The sequence below is a fragment of the Macaca fascicularis genome, chromosome 12, assembly GCF_037993035.2.
Source record: "Macaca fascicularis isolate 582-1 chromosome 12, T2T-MFA8v1.1".
NCBI classification, from domain to species: domain Eukaryota; kingdom Metazoa; phylum Chordata; class Mammalia; order Primates; family Cercopithecidae; genus Macaca; species Macaca fascicularis.
The window spans coordinates 72,050,382-72,063,937 of NC_088386.1; positions in this window are offsets into that span (position 1 = coordinate 72,050,382).

Here is a 13,556-nt window from a genome sequence, read left to right on the forward strand (position 1 = left end):
ATCCCACAGCCACAGCCGCCCCTCACTCCACCCTGACTACTTTGCGGTTCACATGAGTGAAGCCAGGGCTCGCTGATAAGGGAAAATACTAGTAGTCTTCTCTGTCTCCCTTTCTTTCTTGAATAAAAACAATACTATGAAATACGGTTTTAATTCTTCTAACACATTTACTGCTTATTCTTATCTGCTGCTTTAATGGAGTGAATACTTGTGAGAACATACCGTGTGCTAGGGTACACATACATATCTTACATACATAAATGCACACACACATATACACACATACAGACATACATATTTTCATTTGATTGTCACAACAACCCTCTGACGTCTGGACTTAGTATCAACATTCAACTGCTAAAAAACTTAAAGATCAGCACCTGGTATGTAGTTGGTGCTTAATAAAGATCTGTTGAATGAATAAAACTCAGAATAAAGATCTTGCTTTTGCTTCTGTGATCATAAAGCAAGTGCAAGGCAATGGCGGGATTCCAGCCTGGTTCCTGTAGCTACAAAGTCTGCTCTTTCCTCGACAGTGCACGAGAGGGCCGGCACAGTTAGGTCTGTGCCTGCCTGATTCTCAGACGGGTACACCTCATGCAAGAGAAGCACATCTGAGACAATGCTCTATCCCTCCACTAACTGTTCTGTGGCAGACAAAACCATAACTATGGATCTTCTAGCATTTTATTTTTTAATCAGAACCCTGGCTATGGAACGGAGATCAGGAGAGTGATGGGCTTGGAACTGGTCATCTCCCTGGAACTGTTTATTCGTAGCCAATGCAAGGTGAGAGTTCAGAAGGGGCTGAGGACATGGGTGTGGAGCTAAGAATTGTGGACCCAGGAGTACTCCTGAAATCTCTGATTTATATTTGTTTCTTGCAGTTGCTAGACCCCCTGAAGAACAGCTTTCAGAGTTCTGTGGGTTGAGACACACCAATTCCACACTTGGGAGGGAACTGCTATTTTATTGCCCCAATTAACTGCTTTATTTGTTTATAAATTCTTGCCTTTTCTGTTTTATGATGCAGTTGTGGTGTGTTTAATGGAAGTGCAAGATTAAAACTGGCAAGCTGACTGCATGTTACATTTCCAAAGCTTATAAATGGTTTGAATCCAGAATGTCTGTGGCCCTTTCCAAAAATATTTGGTTTCTCTAAAAAGCAACAGCTGTTGGGAAATGGATGGAAAGTTTTTTGGCTTTTTTGTTTGTTTGTTTGTTTGTTTTTCAAGAGGAGAAAAGCCATTGGTTTTTACTATAGTGTGTATAGCATTTTGTTTAATGCTTTTATTCCATTGTGGAATTTGCCTGTTTGATAACAGATGAAACAACAGGGACTTAGTAAAATATAAAAACCCGTGATGTTAAAAATCAGCAAATTGAATGCTACTTTAAAAAGTCACACAAGAAAATAATCTTTTTTCTAAAAAAATACCTCTTGTTGAGTAGAGATTTTTTTGTGTGTAAGAGTAGTATAACTTTAAAAATTTTACTTTCTAGTATTTCCGTTGTATTCTGTAGTTTACAAAGCACACGTATATTTAAAATCTGAATCTCACTACAATTCTACTAAGCAGCTTAGGGACAGTGATTTTCCTTATTATAAATGATTCACATAAGTCCTGGAAGGATGAAGTCACTTGCCTGGAGTCAGGCAGCTCACCAGTGGCTGAGCCAGGGTTAGGATAGAATTTTGCAATGACTAGCTCAGGGCTTTCTGTCATACCAAATTATGTAATTATCAAATGGTATCATCATCAGTTAAGTTAGGCAATGTGATCTGGCCAAGCTGTTGTCACTGCTCCTGCTGGATGCTGTTCCCACAGCTATAAACCCATCACTTACCCCTGGGTCAATATCCTGGTGGAAGCATCAAATGGCTGAGTATGCTCACATGCTCAAAGCCCTGACTACCAAGGGGCGGGACCAGAGAAGCCCTCTCTGCCTGAGCTATCCAGAGGAGCAGGGCACTGTATCCCAAGAATACTATATACATATGGTGAATGGTTCACCTCAAACAGGAGAGAAGGTTGGATGCTAGGTAGAGCAAAATGTAGTGATAGCATATCTGTTTAGTAGGGCAAGTGCCAACCAAATTGAACCTAGTTGACTAAAGTGGGGATAAACTTTCTTTCATCTCCTCCTTCCCTTTATTTCTTTCATTTTCCCCAAAATATCAACCAAAGGGATTGAGAAAGAAAACTAGAGGAAGTAGTTTTCCAATTGTAGTGAGTGTAAGACTCACATAGGAGCTTAACATACATGCAGATCCTAAGGCTTGAGCCCCAAGATTCTGATTTCATAAACGTTTTTAGTACTTGTCAAAAACAGGCAGGATCCCCTAACCAAAACAGCCTGAATAATATTAAAGTAACACTAAATAATTCTTTATTTTAAAATAAAGGAGTAATAAAATAACTGTTTGGCCAAAGTCCCTTGATATTATAGAATTTCTATTTACTGCTTTTAAAAAAGAAACACAAAGACACTAAAATCGTATCCTAAAGGCTACGACCCCTGATTTTGGCAAGCTGCTGAAATAATAAGTCTGGAATGAGGTTCAGGAATCTGTATTTTTAGTAAGCCCTTATGTGATTCTGATGCAGCTGGTCCACAGACCTCATTTTGAGAACCTCAACCTAAGAAGTCAGAGGGTTAACGTAGGCAATTCTCTCCAGTTGATAGCTGGAGAAATCCCAGTCCAGCTCAGCTAGGGCCCCTCCTCTGTGCTCTATTAAATGGGCTTCATCTAACCCCTAAATTGCAGGTTTGGCCTCCATCTGTTGTTACTGAGCCTCTGCAGGCATCTACACCATCACCTGATTTGGCCCTTGCTTTGGCTCCCAGTGGCTGGCATTAGTGGTCACCAGAGTGCAGGAAAATGGATAGAATAAATGTGCTCCAGTGACAAGGAGAACTGGACTTAGAGTGAGGAAGTTTAGCACTTTGACTTTTCTTTATAAACCCTGCCACCACTTCTCCACGTGAGAGATTGGAGGGTTGGTAAGAAAAAGAGGAAAAGGGAGAAAAAAAAGTAAGATAATGAAATTGTATCTTTCCTTACTTTTTGGTTTATATAGCACTTTCAGTCCTTCGAAGAGCTTCTAGAAAAAGATAACTGTGAGACTAAACAGTGTAGGGCAAAAAGCCAGTGTGATGGGGGACAGATGAGGGCATATGGGAGAGCATCAGAGGCAAGGAAGCATGTTGGGGGACGCAAAGCAATGTGCCTGATCGGGGGGTGCATCATGGCAGGGTGAGCCCATTGAAATGCCTCCCAACTTCCACGAGGAGAGAAATTGTCATATTAGATAATGGTAGATTGTTGAAAGTCCAGGGAATCCTCTGAATTGATTATGAAACATAAGCCCACAACTGTTTGGTCTGAAATAATTTAAAATATTGCACAATTTTTATTATCATGGAAAATTGGAACCCGTAACTACCATATCCTGGTAACCTATGCTCCCATACTCCACTCCCCACTCACCGGATTCTCATTATACCTTCAAGCATTGGTTTCTTTAGAAATTTTTTGAGTTGTTCTCGTATAAGGAAGCAAAGGGCCAGGGGTCCAGGACCTGTGTCCTGGACACAGGACATCTTTGCTTGGCTTCCAACTTGCAGGTGACCTTGGAAGAGTCATTTCATCTCTTTGGGTTTCAGTTTCCTCATCTGTAAAAAAAAAAAAAAAAAAAAAAAAAAAAAAAAGTGGTTGAAATAGTAGTATCTATACGCCTTGTACGTCTAACACTCCACAGTCCCTTAATATATTCAGGATTTTTTTTTTTTTTTTTGAGACGGAGTCTCGCTGTGTCGCCCTGGCCGGATCTCAGCTCACTGCAAGCTCCGCCTCCCGGGTTCACGCCATTCTCCTGCCTCAGCCTCCCGATTACCTGGGACTACAGGCGCCCGCCACCACGCCCGGCTAGTTTTTTGTATTTTTTAGTAGAGACGGGGTTTCACCGAGTTAGCCAGGATGGTCTCGATCTCCTGACCTCGTGATCCACCCCTCTCGGCCTCCCAAAGTGCTGGGATTACAGGCTTGAGCCACCTGGATATAAAAATATCCAGGATATTTTTAAAGAACTTACTAACCTTTCCATGAAAGACAATAAAAGTCCACTATTTAGGGCTAGTGATATTTTTATAAGACCTAGAATTCTCCTAACAGTAAACTAACTGATGGCTTTAGTTTCCATATCATTTTGCTGATGCTGCCAGCAAATCACCCAGTTTTAAACAATATATATTTATTTTCTTATGATCCTGGAGGCTAGAAGCCCAAGATCAAGGTGTCACCTGGGTTAGTTTCTTTTGAGGCCTCTCATTTTGTCTGGTAGATGGCCATCTTCTCCTCTGTCTTCAGATGGTTTTCCCTCTGTTGTGCCTGTTTGTGTTCAATCCTCACTGTTTTTTTCAGACGGAGTCTTGCTCTTGCCTAGGATGGAGTACAGTGGCATGATCTCAGCTTACTGCAATCTCCGCCTCCCGGGTTCAAGTGATTCTCCTGCCTCAGGCTCCCAAGTAGCTGGGATTACAGGCTCCTGCCACCACACCCAGCTAAATTTTTTTTTTTTTTTTTTTTTGTATTTTTAGTAGAGCCTGTGTTTCACCACGTTGGCCAGGCTGGTCTCGAACCCCTGACCTCAAGTGATCCACCCGCCTCAGCTTCCCAAAGTGCTGGGATTACAAGTATGAGCCACCATGCCTGTCCTCAATCCTCACTTCTTATAAGGACACCAGTCAAATTAGATTAGTGGCCACCCTAATGGTCTCATTTTAAGTTAATTAGATCTTCAAAGACTGTGTCATGAAATAATACAGTCACATTCTGAGTTACTGGGGAGTTAGGACTGTAGCATACAAACTTGGAGGGGTGACGAGACTCCCATAATAGTCATAATAGTCAGTCTCCAAGCCAGTGCATCTTTAGGAGTATGGTAACACCTCAGCTGTCTTGGGTGAAGCCCCAGATTAGATGAACAAAGAGAAGGATTCAATGAACTTTTAAAGAACTTGTCAATTCTAGGGATTTGTCATACTATACAAAGTTCTTCAAACCCAACACCCAATCACCAGGAACATAAACCAAGGAGAGGTGCAAAGAGCAAGGCTGCAGGAAACTAAGATAAAAGGGCAAATGGTTTGTACTTTGGGGAAAGCAAAGATAGAAAAGAACTTTGAAGCATTTACATTTAGGCCGGTTCCATTACATCATAAGGGCAGAAGTATTTTATCACACAGCCATTACTGTTTGATCTGTGCCAGTAGGTGAACTTTTAGAGTGTATAGGAGTCTATTTCACATAAATCCCACTTTTAGCAAATGCAGAAGCAGGATCCTGCTGAGGACAAAGGAAAAATTCATGATGCAATTCCCACTTATCCTCATGGGTGCCTTTTTATCGCTAAGAATGAGGAAGAGGAATTCCTTTCCAACACCACTGTAAAAAGAATACTTACAAATTACTCTTCCTTATTGTTTGGACAGTAAAAGCAAGTAATGAGTCTCACACCACATATCTCGGGTTTTTATAGCCTCGATAACCTATCTGTCTCCTCAGGTGTGTTCTCAGTGGCACAGAGAACTGAAAAGAGAATAAATGCATAGTTCTTGTGCTCAGGCCTGCCTCCAGGCCATTGCTTCCTGTGGCTTCTCAGGGCCCACAATACACTGCTGGGCATCATCTCTGTTTTCCCAATGGGAAAAGAGGTACATGATATTCAGTGTGTATTTCTCCTACACTCTGCAGCCAACCATCCTCATCTGTAGAACGTTACACATCTCTCTCAAGGAACCCCTACTGCCTATGAGATCACATTTGTTTAATAACTAAAATTCAGATTTAAACACACACGCACACATATACACACAGAAAGAAAATAGTTTGGATGCCATCTTAGACGTTAGCCTATTTGTATGTCATAAACTGTGTCTCAATCCTCACTTCTTAGAAGGACACCAGTCAAATTCTGGAAACCACTGCCCAACCACACTTTTAACTCATTCTAGTGAGATATCTCCCCCTCTCTACTAGTTTCTTATCACCATTGTAACAAGTTACCACAGATTTAGTTGCTTATACAGCATAAATATGTTACCTTATAGTTCTGCAGGTCAGAAGTTCAATGTGGGTCTCACTGGTCTAAAATCAGGTGTTGACAGAGTTTGGGGAGAATCTCTGCTTCTAGAAACTCCATATGTCTTGGTTCACACCTCACCCCTTTCTCCCTTTTCAAAGACAGAAAGGTTGCATCTCTCTGACACTTTTTCCATAATCATGTCTCCCTCTGACTCTCTGATTTTCTCTGTCACTTTTAAGGACCCTTGTAATTACATTGGGCCCACCTGTATAATCCAGGATAATCTCTCCATCTCAAGGTCTTTAACCTTCGTTACATCTGCAAAGTCCCTCTTGCCATGTAAGGTAACATATTCAAAGGTTCTGGGGATTAGTACATGAACATCTTTGGAGGGCCATATTCTGCCTACCACAGGCTCTGACCAATTTAGCTGTGCATTTTGGTGTCATTTGCAAAGCCACAGAAAGATGTGTAATTACAAGGCAGATTGTTTTTCTTGAACAACCCAGTGAGGTTTCTTTCACATCATGTAGGGAGAGAGTAGGAGGGGCCTACATTTACAGCCCCACTGGGTGAGATGTGGGATCCGTCAGAGGATTTTTTTCTTGCTCACCCAACCATGCAAACCAGTGGAAATCTTGATTTCATTTTGGTTAGTCATGATCTCCGATGGGAACCACATTCATGTATGTGTATCTGTATGTGTGTATGTGTGTGTGTGAATTTAGGTAAAGCCTCCCAGGAGCCCTCTTTGACCCCTAAGAGTGGTTCTGATGACTCTTGGCTCTCATCAGAGCAGTTGTAACACTTTGTTGCATGTGTCTGTGGTCTCATCTATCAATGCTGGACAACAGGAGGGCAAGCACTCTAACTTGTTTCTGTTATGCTCCCTGTGCCTAGCACATGGCCTGGCAGGATGTTTAATAAACATTTACTGAATTAATGAACGCTCCACATCAAATCTCCTATTCATAGTGTTACGAGCCCAGCCTCTGACATAAGTGAGTGGCCTGGCAGACTCTAAAGATAGAGTAGAAATCTGAAGAGTATTTCTCAGAATTTTAACATTGAATTAATTAAATTGGGAAAATTCAGAGTTTGTTTTTTCTCCTGTAAAACAACTTGGCAGACAAATTTTATATATTTGATCATTGAATTCCCAACACAATATTAAAACCTACCAGTGGTGAACCAGGGACGCAATGTAGAATTCAGGAAAGCACTTTGATCTAGGATCATGTTTGAATTCTGGTTACGTAGCTATGTGGTTTGGGGCAAGTCATTTACCATCTCTGGGATCTTGTCCTTATCTCTAAGTGATTCTAGTTGATGCTTAACATAGGTAATGGCCAAGGGCCTTCTCAATGCTGAAATGCTGTCTTCTCCATGGTCCTGTTATTCTAGTGTGGTATGACTCATTCTTTCCTAAAGTGTGGAATATGAAATATAGGTGATCGGTTGGGAGTGCGGTGAATGTGACATGATTTTAAGTACATAAATGAACATTTTTAGTTTTAACAATTTGTTGAGTGGGTTGAATGCCATGAGGTGCGATCAAGAAATGGCATTGTTTTTATCCCCTGCTGTATCCCATGTACTCTTACAGCTCTCTATTCTGCTGCTGAATAATAGTCTAGACCAGTTTCATAATTTTTCAGATCATTTTTGGTATTTGAACAGTCTCATGCTCATGTATTAAAAACTCCAGTCAAATGAAAATCTAGATTTCAATCTTTCATCCAGTTCAGAGTTTTTGCCCTCCACCATCTGAATCCTTACACTTGATTCTGAAAACCAATAGCAGGAAAAGAGAGTGATGATTTATTTTGCTTTCCTTGATTCACTGACTCCAATTCATAGTGTTATCACTGACATCCCCAGAGTCAGGGCCAAGGGAGTGGGATTGGAGGACAACAGAAAGACTGGCTTGCCTGGAACTGGTATAAACTTGCTGTCAGAGCCTTCCCTGGGACAGAGGCCCAACTTGGTTTTCTCTGGCGGCATTTGTATGGGTCCTTTGGAGATGCTCTCACCTAGTCAGCCTCTCTGTCTGGATTTGCTCTCCTCAGCAGGTGGATCTTGGGTAGCATCCCTTCAAGATGGCTCTAACCCCACTTCTTTCTGGGGCATTGCCCATGGCTCATGGAAGCTCACATACCTTGCTCTGTCTGCCATTTGTAGAAGGGCAGGTTGCTTGGCCCTGTCTTTGTGTTACTGCCTGGTGGAAGCACCAGGTAACCTCTTGCACTCTGACTCCTTTGGTTGTCCAAGACTCTAGGGAATGTGACTTGGGCTTTCCCCAAGAATTCACAAAAGCTCTGGAGCTTAGCTCCCCAAGGCTTGCATCCGGCTAGGGAGTAAGAAGTCAGCATCCACATCTGGCAAGGATCATCAGTCTGTATGAGTGGTTTTCTTGGGACCTCCCTTACTTTGCTCAGGGTGGAAGGGGAAGACCCCACAGTATCCTCTAATCCAATGAGATAGTCTCCTCCTGATGAATCTTCAACCTTCTCTTCGTAGTCCTAAAGGACCAGCTTGGCCACATCTTAACACCTTGCTTTAGATGACTGGGGCACTTCTCATTCCTTTTTAAAAGCTTTGAAACTTAGCCAAAATTTTGAGATGGCAGGGAAAGTCCCCGTTACATCTTGTTATATATTTATTTTGCTGTGTATCAGCATACATAACTTATCAAATCTGATTTCATAAGTACTATTTAGGATTAGAATGAATACAGAAAGTAGGAGAATTAAAGAAAAAGTAAATGAATAATAGTATAAGTGGCTTATAGATATTGCAAAGACATGTATATTAGTCAGGGTTCTCTAGAGGGACAGAACTAATAGGATAGATAGATATATAAAGGGGAATTTATTAAGTAGTAATAATTCACATGATCACAAAGTCCCACAATAGGTCATCAGCAGGGTGAGGAGAAAGGAAGCCAGTCTGAGTCCCAAAGCTGAAGAACTTAGAGTCTGATGTTTGAGGGCAGGAAGCATCCAACACAGGAGAAAGATGTAGGCTGAGAGGCTAAGCCAGTCTAGTCTTTTCACGTGTTTTTGCCTGCTTTATATATTGGCCACACTGGCAACTGATTAGATGGTGCCCACCCAGATTAAGGGTGGGTCTGCCTTTCTCAGCCCACTGACTCAAATGTTAATCTCCTTTGGCAACACCTTTACAGACACACCCAGGATCAATACTTGGCATCTTTCAATCCAATCAAGTTGACACTCAGTATTAGCCATCACGTCATGGTAATACTCTGTTGGGCCTTCATGTCAATGTTAAGTGGGACAGTGCAAGGTTGAGGCACCATACTCTCCCCTTTCCAGCCCAACTATGACAAACAATGCTTATTCCGAATTAAAGACAACATTTTTACTCCATTGTAGCTAATATACAGACATTTTCTTTTTCAGCTTTACAGTTAACTTTTTCCAAGTGCTCAAAAAGTGAGAAAATACTAATTTCCAAGTTATAAGAGAATAACCTATTTACTCTATTGAGATGAGGAATTGTCTTAAAATATAAAGTGCATACTAAATAAGGTGATCACAATACAGAATAATAAAGCCCTCTATAATGATCTATAGTTTAAAAAAAAAAAGAGAGATGGTCTGTATCTTCTTTCTTGATTACTTAAAGCAGTACAAAGCAACTGCTATGGTCTGAATGTATCCATCGCCCTTTCCCAAATTCATATGTTGAAATCCTAAGCCCCAAGACATAGTATTAGGTGGTGGGACTTTTGGAAGGTGATTAGGTCATGAGGGCATGAGTGGGATTAGTATCCTTTTAAAATAATCCCAAAGGAGCTTGTTCGCCCCTTCTGCTATTTGAGGACACAGCCAAAAGATACCGTCTATGAGCCAGAAAGCAGAACCTTACCAGGCACAGAATCTGTCAGACCAGATGTTCGACTTTCCAGTCTCCAGAACTATGATAAATAAATTTATGTTTTGGGAAAGTTACCCAGTTTATAGTGTTTTGTTATAGGAGCCCAAAGGAACTAAGATGACAACACGTTGAAAATGTCAAGGGAAGTTTTAAAAATATGAATTTCCATGGAAAAGGGGCTTTATAGGTGAAAGAATGCTGAATCTGGAATAAAAATTCCAACTTTGCAACTTACCTACAGATAGTATGATCTTAGGCAAGTCCCTTGGCCTCCCTAAGCCCATCTTTGTAGAATTGTCCTACAGAGCCATACTGGATGTGCCAAGATCAAGTAAGATAATGTACAGTCTTGCATCATATAACGACAGCAATACATTCTGAAAAATGCATGCTAAGATGACTTTATCGTTGTGCAAACATCATAGATTGTACTTATTACAAACCTAGATGGTATAGCCTACTTCACAGCTAGGCCAAATGGTATAGCCTATTGCTCCTAGGTTGCAAACCTGTACAGCTGTGAAGGATACTGAATACTGGAGGCAATTGTAACATAAGTAGTTGGATGTCTAAACATATCCAAACATAGAAAAAGTACAGTAAAAAATATGGTGTAAAAGGAAAAACCTCGTACAGGGCACTTAGCATGAATGGAGCTTGCAGGACTGGAAGTTGCTCTGGGTGAGATGATGAGTAGTAAGGGACTATGAGGGCCTAGAGCGTTACTGTACACTACCGTAGACTTCATAAACACTGTACACCCAGGATACACTAAATTCGTAAAAAACTTTCTTCAAAAATAAATTAACCTTAGTTTACTGGAACTTTTTCACTTTATAAACTTTAAAAATTTTAAAAACGTTTTGGCTCTTTTGTAATAACACTTAGCTTTAAACACAAACACATTGTACAACTGTACAAAAATTCTTTATATTCTTATTCTGTAAGCTTTTTTTCCTGTTAAAAATACGTTGTTGGTTTTTTTGAACTTTTTAGTTAAAAATGAGGACACACACACACACACACACACACACACATATTAGTCTAGGCCGATACAGGGTCAGAATCATCAATATGATTGTCTTCCACCTTCACATCTTGTCCCACTGGAAGGTCTCCGGGGGCAGTAACATCCATGGAGCTGTCATCTATGATGATAACGCCTTCCTCTGCATAGCTCCTGAAGGACCTGCCTAAGCCTGTTTTACAGTTAACACTTTCTTAAAAGTCAAAGGAATATACTCGAAAAAAATGACAAAAGTATATTCTAGTAAATATTAGGTGATGGGAATTTTTTAGTTCCATTGTAATCTTATGAGACAACCACCGTATATGTGGGCCATCACTGGATGAAACATCATTATGCGTTGTGTGAGTGTATGTGACACAGAAATAATCTAAAGAGCCCAGTGCAGTGCTTTATCAGTCAATAGACATGAGCAATTGACCTTAACATTTTTCATTGAGATATAATTTACAGTGACAATGGACCAATTTTAAGGTACAGTTCAATGTGTTTTGACAAATGTATGTAGCCAAATAACCGACACCACAATGAAAATTATAGAAAATTGCCACCACCTCAAAATATTCTATTGTATCGCATTGCAATTCCCTCCCTACTCCTGCTTTCATTTTTTTGTAGAATTTTTTATGTAGTCATGCGCCATCTGAAGACATTTCAGTCAAGGATGGGCCACCTCTATGACAGATTATAATGGAGCTGAAACATTTCTATCACTTAGTATTTACTGTACTGTACTTTTTGTCATTATTTTAGAGTATACTCCTTTTATTTATTAAAAGAAAACACCCACATTCACTGTCAAACAGCCTCAGGCAAGTCCTTCATGAGACGTTCCTTAAGAAGGCATTATTATCATAGGAGATGACAGCTCCCTGCATGATTTTGCCTCTGAAAATCTTCCAGTGGGATAAGATGTAGAGGTGGAAGACAGGGATATTGATGATCCTGACTCTGTGTTGGCCTAAACTAATGTGTATATTTGTGTTTTTGTCAAAAAAGTAAAAAAATAAAAATAAAAATAGAAAAAACCTTATAGAATAAGAATATAAAGAAAAAATATTTTCACACAGCTGTACAATGTATTTATGTTTAAAGCTAAGTATTTTTACAAAAGAGTAAAAAAGTTAAAAAATATTTTAAGCTTATAAAGTAAAAATGTCGAAGTAAGCTAAGGTTAATTTATTATTGAAGAAAGAAAGATTTTTAAAATAAATTTAGTGTATCCTAAGTGTACAGTGTTCATAAAGTCTACAGTAGTATATACAGTAATGTCCTAGGCCCTCACATTCACTCATGACATACTCACTGACTCACCCAGAGCATCTTCCGGTCCTGCAAGCTCCATTCACGGTAAGTACGTTATACAGGTGTATCATTTTTTTTTTCTTTTACATCACATTTTTACTGTACCTTTTCTATGTTTGGATATGTTTAGATATGCAAATACTTATTATGTTACAATTGCCTCCAGTATTCAGTACGGTAATATGCTGTACAGGCTTGTAACCTAGGAGCAATAGGCTATACCATTTGGCCTAGGTGTGTAGCAGGTTGTACCATCTAGGTTTGTGTAAGTGTACTCTATGATGTTCACACTGTGACAAAATCATCAGTACGGAATGCATGACTGTAAATGGAATCATGCAGTGTGGAGTTGTTTGTATCTGGCTTCTTTCACTTGGCACAGTGCTTCTGACAGCCATGATGTTGCCAGTATCAGTAAGTTCCTTTTTTGTTGCTGAGAAGTATTTCATTAGGTGGATATGTAATATTTTGTTGTTCCATTCACCAGTTGATAGACATTTGTGTGATTTCTAGTTTTTGGCTATCACGAACAAATTACTATAATTATTTCAGGATAAGTCTTTGTATGGATATGTGTTTTCATTTTTATTAAGTACGAAAAAGTGGGATGCTGAGTTGTCTGGTAAGTCTGTGTTCTTCTAAGAAACTTCTAAACGACTTTCTAAAATGGCCATACCATTTTGCATTTCCACTAGCTACATATGAAATTTCCAGCTGCTCAACATCCTTGGCAACACTTGGTGTTATCAGTATTTGTAATTTTAGTTACTCTAGTAGATAGGAAGTGACATCTTAATTGTGCTTTTAATGTACATTTCCCTAATGATGAGTGATGTTCACCATCTTTTCATGTAATTGTTTCTTTGGTGAAGAATCTGTTTGAATCTCTTGCCTATTTGTAAAATGGATTTGTTGTTTCCTTATATTGAGGTATAAGAGTTCTTCTTATAGTCTAGGTAAATTCTAGGTAAATGTTCTTTGGATATGTAAATGGAGATTTTACAATACAATTTCCTGGTCTGTGGCTTGCCTTTTTTATTTTCTTTTGAAGTGTAAACAGTGTCTTGTGAATTGTAAAGTTTTAGTTGTAGTTATACCACAGAGGCAGGATGGATCCCCTCCCCAGATTTGGTTTAGATGTTGAGACTGTTGATACCACACATGCACGAAGAATATATGAAAAAGTTATGGCTCGTAGAATGAGACTTTCTTGGGAGAGCAGGGCAGGCTCC